Source organism: Dendrobium catenatum, unplaced genomic scaffold (genome assembly GCF_001605985.2).
Source record: "Dendrobium catenatum unplaced genomic scaffold, ASM160598v2 fragScaff_scaffold_12, whole genome shotgun sequence".
In the NCBI taxonomy this organism is placed as follows: domain Eukaryota; kingdom Viridiplantae; phylum Streptophyta; class Magnoliopsida; order Asparagales; family Orchidaceae; genus Dendrobium; species Dendrobium catenatum.
The window spans coordinates 1,220,465-1,230,839 of NW_021318474.1; the positions used below are offsets into that span (position 1 = coordinate 1,220,465).

The 10,375-nt window shown below is 27.4% G+C and overlaps 1 non-coding gene across 1 annotated transcript; it reads left to right on the forward strand.

The window, feature by feature from the left end:
* The first annotated feature begins 8,909 nt into the window (after positions 1 to 8,909).
* Positions 8,910 to 9,015, forward strand: LOC114579115. The gene has a single exon (XR_003699972.1). It is a non-coding gene; the product is annotated as a small nucleolar RNA R71 (small nucleolar RNA).
* The last annotated feature ends 1,360 nt before the right edge of the window (positions 9,016 to 10,375 follow it).

The window sequence follows — 10,375 nt, forward strand, 5'->3', positions numbered from 1 at the left end:
ATATGTAACACACATTTTATCTCAAATGTCCTTACCAGTGTTACAGGTATAAACTCTTATGTTATTAACAGACTTAATAGCATAGATAAAAATAGTTTAAATATTTTGCATTTAGTTTAACAAAGTCCCTGTCCTCGTTCACCATACATTAAATGGTACTTCAATTTTAATACCATTAATAAAATGAGATGGTGCGGAATAACCTTCCTATATCCAAAAACACATGTAAAAATAATATACTACAAGAAAGCATACATGCAAATTTTTAAAAATTAAAATGTTATATTATCAAATAAAGGTGGACGTGTTAAAGAATAACCCTCAGAAGTGTTTCTATTATTGAAATATTCTATAAATCATTTTTCACTAGGTTTTCTAAAATGCAAAATGTGAAAACTACTCTGCTACTAATAAAAATTTTGATGTAGGATGTTTTTTTTGGCTTTTTACTAACTAAAAAATTAGTAAAATAATCACCCAATGTGAAAGTAAAATTATTAAATATATTTTTTTTATTTGATGATAATGAATATCTTAAATCAATATATCATCAAAAAATAATTTTCTACCATGTTATTTTTAGAAAATCCAAGTGCATAAAAGTAAATTACAAAAAACTAAAATTTAAAAAGAACACTCCAAAATTTTATAGTTGTTAATTCAAATAATGACATACTTCCACTCCTCAGAGTCCTTCTTTTTGAGTATTGCACTATAACCATAGTTTCTCTCCTCTAACCCATACTGTTAGGCGAAGAAGGGCTTATAATCTTTTCATCAACCTGGCGTGGAAGAGAACCTTGACCTCTTTCTCAACGTCCTAGTGAAGGAAGATAACCTCGCACTCCATTTTCATCCTCCTATTGAAGGAAGAGAACCTCGACCTCTTTTACACCAAATTGGTGAAGGCAGAGAACCTCATGCAATTTTTCACCCTCCTACTAAAGGCAGAGAACATTGACCTCTTTTTCACCCTCCAAGTGAAGGTAGAGAACTTCACACTCCTTTTTTAGCTCCTAATCATGGAAAAGAACATCGATGGTCTTCTTTTAGATGATCTTCTTTTTAGAGCCACCCAAGAAAACAAGTAAGATAATTAGAGGAAATAAGGTAGAAGCTTGCTCAAAGTAACTTGTGATAACCCCTCACATTCCTTCTCCTTTACTCGCAAACTCCTCTTTCTCCTTTAAAAATCTATCAAATATTTCTTCTCCAAGCTATCTCACTCTCTAGAAAACAAAATTTCTAAAGACTTGAAATAAGTCTATTAAGATAGCTTAGCCTACATAAAAAGACCGAAAAAAATAATTTTTTGACACTTATTATATAGTACTATTTTAGATTAAATAGTATGATTAGTTTAAATATCCCTGTTAGTATTGTATGAAGAATAAGGCATTATACAATCAATTCAAGTATCTATTTTGATCATCCAGTATGATTAGTTCAATCAGTTTGGATTACCATCCCATGCAATTTGTGGGGAATAAATATTATCTCATACAAAGATCAAGTCATACAATATGATTGGTTCAATTGTATAGTATGATCTGACTAAAAAAATTAATCCGAGTAAGATCTCCAAATTATAGGATTTATTTAGGCAAGATTTAATTATATCATACAATATGATGATTATGGTACGATACACTTAGTACAAATTTTGAATTTTAAATATTGTCTAAATTTTATTGACTATTTCGATATTAATTTCAATTGATCGTCCTTTATGATATTTATCATACAGTATTATTAGTTCAAAAATTACATTTATAATTTTCTCTGTATATCACTCCCTTGTATTTGTGAGTGTATGATCACCACATTTAGCATCCACCAAATACATGACTTTGACTCTAGAAATGTTGAAACAAATAAAAGTATAAATATAAACTTTCAAATAAAGTTAACAATATTCTACCTATTCTTGAGTTCATTACTGTGCACGTAATACAGTGGACCTAAAATTTTAGATTATAACAAAAAATATGCAATAATAAAAGTAATAGGAGATAGCATAATAAGGGGTTTGATAATATTTGTTATCACAAAAACTTATGACTTAGATCAAGATTTGCAACAAACATTAGTGATGTTATGAAGACCAAAAACTATAGTTGAAATATTTTCATATATCATATACACTTTCAGTAAGATACTCCATAATTTTACAAGCTTAAAACTCAAGATTAAATTCTCATAAGAGCTCAAATATTATTGAAAAATATCCAAAAACATCATTTGAGTTAGAGTCAGACATTCAAAGTATGTGATAATTCTAGGAGTAAACATAATTAGCTATAAGCAAGAGGAAGTTTGAAGAATGGCATATTATGTAATTCCATGATAAAAATTATCTATTGAAAGGTAAGAGAAAAAAAAAGTAAAACCTTTGAGGGTGTCAAATCTAAGATCTTTAAGAAGGCCAAATATAATGCTTATTAGTTGAAATTGAATGTTTAAAGATGGGATATTATTTTAATGAAATTTTGATCATATGATAGTTAAAAACTAAAGTTCATTATAGTTAAATCTCCTTAAATATAATTGTGAATTAGAGCACAAATTCACCCCATCTTTATTGTGTCTTTTGGAGTGCCCAGCTACAATTTCTTTCTACTAAATTGTTTGTATCCCTTTAAGATTTCAAGTCTCTAACAATCATATGTTAATGTATGACAAAATTTAATTTTAAATTTGCTAGTTGTTCCTTTACTCCACCTTTGAGAGGTTGTAAATCACATTGAGCCTTTAATTTATGCAAGGCCTCTACGTGAACTAAATTAAGCAGGAAGAATTTAAAAAAAACATTAAAATATTAATAAAATCTAATTTTAAGATAACATCATTTCTAACATATTGTAAGTCTAGACAAACTTTTTAGTTAAAAATGGAAATTAAAGGAATGAAATATGAAAGGAAATGAGGTAAGTTGAGGAAAAATATCACCCGGTAGTTATTTATAACTAGAATATAAACTCCTTTCACTAAAAATTACTTCCTTTACTAGCACTTTCTCTCTATCTCTCCCTCTAGACTCTAGCTAGACTGATTTTAAATGAATAAAATAACCATCCCCCCATAAATTAGGCCCAAACTATTTAAACTTTTTGTAAATAACTTAATTGGAAGCAAGAAGATGTCCTATATAGCCCTACAATGCTATTGAATTAATGTATCAGTTAATCAATTATCGCATCAGTTCACGAGATTAAATGTCAGTAACTATCACCCATTACGGGGTTTAGAGAATGTAGCATTATAGCACTGGATCTTGAACTGTGACACTAATTTTTTGGAGCTCTAGCGGTTTGCACTCTATCTTGGATAAATTCCTTAATTCTTGCAAAGCTATAATATGGTTCTCTTGCACTCATAATGAGTGTTATGTTGTAGTGATCTATTTTTGTTGCTAATGCACTCCTTCAATTATTGAATGTTTTACATATTTTTGACACAAAATGGATAAATTTATATGACTTTTTTTTAAATTAAGTTTTATTTGGATTATGCATTTTTTCCTTATCCAAATTCTCCAAACTTTAAAATATTTTTTTAAAACAAGTAATTTATATTAAACTTGAATTAAATTAATTTTTTTTTAGGATATGATATTTAGATGTTTTAAAATTAGTAATCTATGTATTTTTATAGTAATATAGATGATAAATTTTCTAATAAAACATATCATAATAGCCAATTCTTTCATTTTAATTAAAATTCTTTTTAAATTAAACTCTTAAGAGACTGTGTGATAAATTTGACTAATTTACTTAGGGTTAATGATTTATCATATTAATGTAATCAATATTTATTTAATTCATTAATTGTACTAGATGGTTTCTTTAAAGATTATGACTCGAATAATTCCTCTGAGAAATGTGTAAGTAAGGTATTACATTGTATATACAAATTTTTAATTGTATAATATTTAGCTTTTTCACATTTAAATTTTTTCTTCTTTTTCTCACTTTCATTGATTAGAAAGTTTTTCAATTTATGTATTGCTAAATATTTAAAGATCTTTAAATTTAAAATTTTCTAATTTTCATATTCTATATAACAATAAGTTTTATATAATTAAAAAAGTGCAATATAAATAGCTAAAGATAAAAAAGAAATTTTATAAATAATGAAGATTTAGGGTTATTTTTTTATTAATTTCATCCAAATTACATCCCAAAAATAAAGAAAAGTTAAAAAATATATAAAAAATAATATATTAGGTATTTTTCCATAATCATCATCAACATCATCCTTTTCTTCTTGTTTTATTTCCTCTACTGTAGGTACTATAAATGTTGCACTAATTTATATCAAAGGTTGGGGAATTATTAAACTCATTCTTCTGATTAATTAAGTTTATGTTCAAGCATCTAAACATCTCAACCAAAACTGCATTGAAATTAGAGTGATATTTATATTATCATCAATATTGGAGCATCATATAGTTATCCTGATTGTGCATTCCCTACTCATGCATTAAAATATGTTGCCTAAAATCATTTATAAAACCTGAGATCCAGTCCACTTTATCGCAGAGGTTTGTAACTTTATGTCTTATCATATTTGGTTCTCTAACTCGAGGATAAATCTTTGGGTTTGTTGGTTGGATCATTATCCATATAAATAATATTGTTGTTATATCTCTATTTAGCAGTTGTACTCATGAACCTTTCAGTATTTGGTAAGTTGATCTATATCTTTTCTTATACCCTCACTTATCTTTGAGACCATTTGTGATAATTTGACTAGAGTATATGCACTTCAATACAAACACTTAATAAGAAGATATTAGGTGAAAAATAAAAATAACTCCTTTTAGTTTATATAAAATGATTGGTATCACGAAACTAAAATAAGTAGCACAGCAACACCTTCTTAGATTACTCAAAAGTAGTATGAAAAATATGGTGTTGAAGTCAAATAGTGCCATGGGGCAATAATTTGGAGCTTTTGACAATCCCACTATTACAGTGCTCAACATTTATTAGGATTGTAGTGCTCGAAAATGTAGTGCTTCAACTACCTCAATAATGATGTTTAATTTTGTTTTATTGAATTGAAGGCTATGCTGTAATGCAAAAATTATTTCCAAAAATTTGAGAGCTCAATTCCACTATGGTGTATTGCCAATGTTGAGGCCTTATGGGGCCAATTTGGTAATATGGTAATAGGTTTCTTTAGCATTATGGTTCCATATTAAAATCTACTTTTTCTTGAATTGAAATAGTAATATTTTACTCAGGAACGCATCACTGCATCACTCTAGCAAATTTTTTCTTAACATGTTCCTTTTTATAAGGGAAACCCACGTAGGAGCCTACGGGTTGATTAAATTTAAAAGTACAAGGTCCATAGTAATACACTACACATAGTTAAGAAAAATTGATGACACATTATACAACTTCTAATGATAACAAATCCTACCTAACCAAGAACTTCTTATCTTAAACTTGAATCATTCACACATAATATATTATAATAAAATAACAAACATATATAATGTTTTTTGTTTCCTTCAACCAATTATAAATTAATAATCGTTATCCAAACTATGCTTTTCTCTTCTCTATATTGAGCCGACTCCACTTAAGTCCTAAGGCAATCTATCTCCCCTTCCCATTATGGCTTTAGTCTCTAATCATTAATTTTAAAAGTATCAGTCTGTTTATTATACATAAAGTATATATCTCTAAATAGATACACCTTAATAACTTTGAAATCTCATTAACACCTTGACCTCAACTTCCCTAAAATAATTTCAATCCTGAATTATACAAAATCTCTTACTTTTCAGGCTCAAATTCCTTCCTAATGAGTTTACTATCTTTTACATTTTAACTTTTCCATATACATCTTGGAATTTTTAAATTCATTATTAGTAAATTTCCTTAATTCATTAAGTTGTATTAGTCTTTTTTTTCCTCAGCAGATTTAAGATTGTAATTAAATTCTTTCACCACCTAATATGCTTTACGCTAAGACTTTAAGATGAAGTGACAATCTTTTACAAAGATCAACAAAGATGGAGATATTACATTGCTGTTAAGAATGCATTTTTATAAGTTGATAGTGCATCATCTAATCTCAATACCAAATCCCTCCTATTTTGACTCACATTCTATAATTATTTTTATCTCATAATTATTGATTTCAACTAGGCCACTCATTTGAGAATGATAAGCAGTTGCTATATTATCTTTAATTCCATATTTTTTTTTAATTAGATTCACCTCTCTCTTATTACAAAATAAACTCCCTCCATCCCCATTGATGATTAAAAAAACTTTCTTCTTTAAATGTTTAATTATTACCTGAGCATCATTTTTGGGTTTTTCAACTACCTCAATACCCATGGAGATATAGTAAATTACAATTAGTATATATAGTCTCCCAAAATATTTGAAAAAAATACTTAAGAAGTCTAGCTCCCAAATATCATGATCTTTACTTCTAGCATATAGATAAGGCACATTTTATCTTTCTTTAAAATATTACCTATCTTCTAACACATATCACATCTTTTGACATATTCATTTGCATCTCTAAATAAGAAATGCTAATATAATCTAATTGAATAGTCTCAGAGGATGTTTTAAACCCTTCATAATACCCTCCATACATTGAGTCATCGTAATGACTAATAATGTTTTAAATCCCCTCATCCATGATACATCTCATAATGATTTATTCCTTGCATATCCTAAATAAATATGGATCATCCCAAAAGAGATTTTGACATCAAGCATAAATTTATACCTTTGTGTATATAATATATCAAATCGGATTACACCAATCACAATATTATTCATAATGTAAGCATACCAAGCACATAAGGAGTGAAATGCAAAACCTTTTCACCTCATAAGAACTCATTGATGTCACATTAATTAAATATAGGTTATTCCCATTCTAATTCATACAAATGATCAGCTACAAGATTATTAGCTCCTTTCCTATCTAAATTCTCTACATCAAACTCTTGTAATAATAAAATTGATCTAATCTATCTCATTTTTGTTTTTTTTTTTTTTTTTTGTTAACATGAATTTTATAGAAGGGTGAAAAGTAAAAATAATTACATTAGTGTTGAGTAAATTTGATCTAAAATTATCAAATATAAAGACTATCACAAGAAATTCTTTCTTAATTATCGTATAATTAATTTATGCATCCTTTAATATTCTTCTAGAGTAATACATAACATGAAATTTCTTATCTAGTCTTTATCCTAAAATTGTTCCAATGTCATAGTGAATAGCATCTCACAATAAGAAAAAATTTAAAAACCATTTACATGAAATGATGATAGGTGTACTAAATAAACACTTAATAAGTTTTTAAAATGTAGTTATAGAATTAGAACATATTAGATAATATGTCCTTTTCAAGCAAATGAGTTATTAGTAAAATATTTTTAGAAATTTTTTTATTAATTCTTCTAAAAAAATTAGCACAACTTATAAAACATTGTACTTCCTTAATATATGTATGAGGTGGCAAATTTTTAATCACATAGATCTTCTCCATATTTACATTCATACACATCAAAAAGATTTATGTCTAATGACATTTTCTTCCTTAACAATAAATTGTCATTTTTTTTCAATTGACATAAAGTTTATTTCATTGCATCTACTTAAAACAAGTTCTAAATAATCTGAGCAAACATTAAAATTTGATCCAAAGATGGAAATATTCGACATAAAAATTTTAATGTCTAATCTATTAAATCCGATAAAAAAGTCATATTTCATCATTGAATTGTTCTAAGGGCATTGCATAATCATAAAGGCATTTTTCTAAATGCAAAAGCTTCGGGGGTACATGTAAAGATTATCTTTTTTTTGTTTTCTAAAGCAATAGAATTTTTTTTTCCATCCTGAATAACCACCTAAAAAATAATAAAAAGGATGCATGCTCACCTATAAAGCATTTGATCTATAAAGACAAATAAAAAATGTTCTTTTATAGTGGCCTTGCTGAGTTTCCTATATTCAATAAAAAATTCTCCACCCAGTTAAGGTTCTTGCTGGGATAAGTTCATTTTTCTCATTCATGATTATAGGTATCTCCTCCACAAGTTATTTTGTATTCATAAAGTCTTCCTCAATCTCTCTCCCTCTCCTTTATTGAGTAGTGTTGTAATGCTCATTCCCTTTTTACTTAGTATTTATATCTATATTATGAAAAAATATTCCTTAGCATCTACAATTTATAGAACTAGTTAATATTAAGAATAGATTTTCAATGTTCATTATTACAGTGGCTTTATTCTATAATTGGGTTCATAGTTAAAAAAATAGGTCATCTAGAGAAGGCTTATTATCCTTAAATTTTGTATTTGTATTGAATTCAAGTGGAAAATTAGGCTTTAGGTTTTCAAAGTGATATTGAGGTGGGATCTAGTTTCCTACATGGTTGGGTTAGTTAGGATTCTACTGACTACCTCCCTTAGGATAAATATTCCCTTGGAAGTTTGGAGAATTCATCCAACCTGGATCATAAGTGTTAGAATAAGGTTTTTTTTTTTTTTTTTTTTAGTAATTGCATTTAAAGATTCAAACCGTGAGAAATTTATTTTACAACATGTTATATAGATCATGTCATTAACTGATAAAGGAATTACTTGGAATGTATGAACTCTAATGCTATACATTTTAATTGAGTTTGTGGTTACTAGGACAACCAAATAAATAAGGCATAAATATCAAACACTAGCCACTTTCCTATGGTTCCCCCAATCAGAGGGCCATTGTATGTTATTGATGGTCTTTTCTTCAATTAAAGCATAAACTTCATTAAAGGATTAGATTTCAAAGAATCTGTAGCAGGACCATCAATGAATGAGATGAGAGATCTTATAAGTCCATTATATAATGTTTGATTGATAAGCCAATAAGGCAAGGCTTATGAGGAAAATTTTTTAAGTAATTCTTTAAATCTCTCCCAAGAGTCATATAATGATTATCCATTTAATAGAGTGAATATAGTGATGTCATTCCTAAGCTTTATTATTTTGGATTGAGGAAAAAACTTATCTAGGAACTTACTAGCTAAATAATTCCATGTGATAATTAAGCATAGCTAAAGAGTTAAACCGCATCTTAGCCTAGTGCTTACGAAAAAATAAAATAATCTAATTCAAATGGATTTATGAATGGCTTCATTGTACTTAGACATTGACAGGCTTTATATCAAAGTTATTACATGGGATATAATGTTTATTGATGCTTTGACGAATGCCCACTACCATAGGATTCACATACTCTTAAAGTAGTCTAGGTTGGTTCAATTTTTGTACTCGGTTAAGCATTCTAATATCTTCATGCTATTTTTAGAATGTTTTTTTTTTTTCATTTTCTTAAGTTATTTATATTAAAGGGTCAAAAAAGACTTCTTGTTGCTGATATCTATAATAAATGCAACAATAATTACAAACACTGGGAAAATATAAATCATAATATAATTGAATAAAAAAACTATATAGTAAAATACTAATATAATAAAAATAAATTATAACACAAAATCTGGCCATGAATAATAAAGTATAATTAACTAATACACCTTGAAAATAATGCCAAAATTTTTATCACAACAGAGGATACTATACTATGTGTAAATACTTGATTTACGCAAGTTTATGTGTTATGTCAAGTAATAATGTAATGAATAATATATCATTTCCTTGAGGATAGGATTCACCCCAAGATAACTTTAGTGATACTTATATGAAGTACTTAATTTATATTATTTATAGAATTATATGGGTATGCAATTGGAAGCTATTATTTTTTATTTAAAAAGAAACTTTTGTGTTTAAGGATTTTTTTACATAAGGTTGTTAAAAACTCATGAATTTTAAAGTTAGATAACTCTTGATATTGCTATTAGTCATAATACAAATACTTCTTATCTTTTACTGAGTTTATTTTTTTTTTATTTTTTTTTTTGAATTTGCCAAGGGCATTTAATAGAAAGGAAATAACTATTACAATCTAGAAAATGATAGAAACCCTATCACAATCAACTTTAAGCAAAGTAAAAAAACTAGGAGGAATCTTATTTCAATAGAGATCCTCCCAAAAAAATCTTCTACTAAAGCAAAATTAGCACACAAATCGGCTAATTTATTACAATCTCTATGGAGAAAATGAAAAAGGAAATTACTAATATCCTTCAAGAAGGACAAATCTTCAACCTCCTCCTTGTAGGGAACTTTATTCATAGAACTTTGAAGATACTTGATGACATTATGATTATCCCCTTCAATAATAACTCATTTAGCTTCCAAGTTCCAATTATGATGAAAGAATTTCAAAGCCCTTATAGCCATAAGCTCCAAAAAGCCAATGTCCTAATCTACACATTT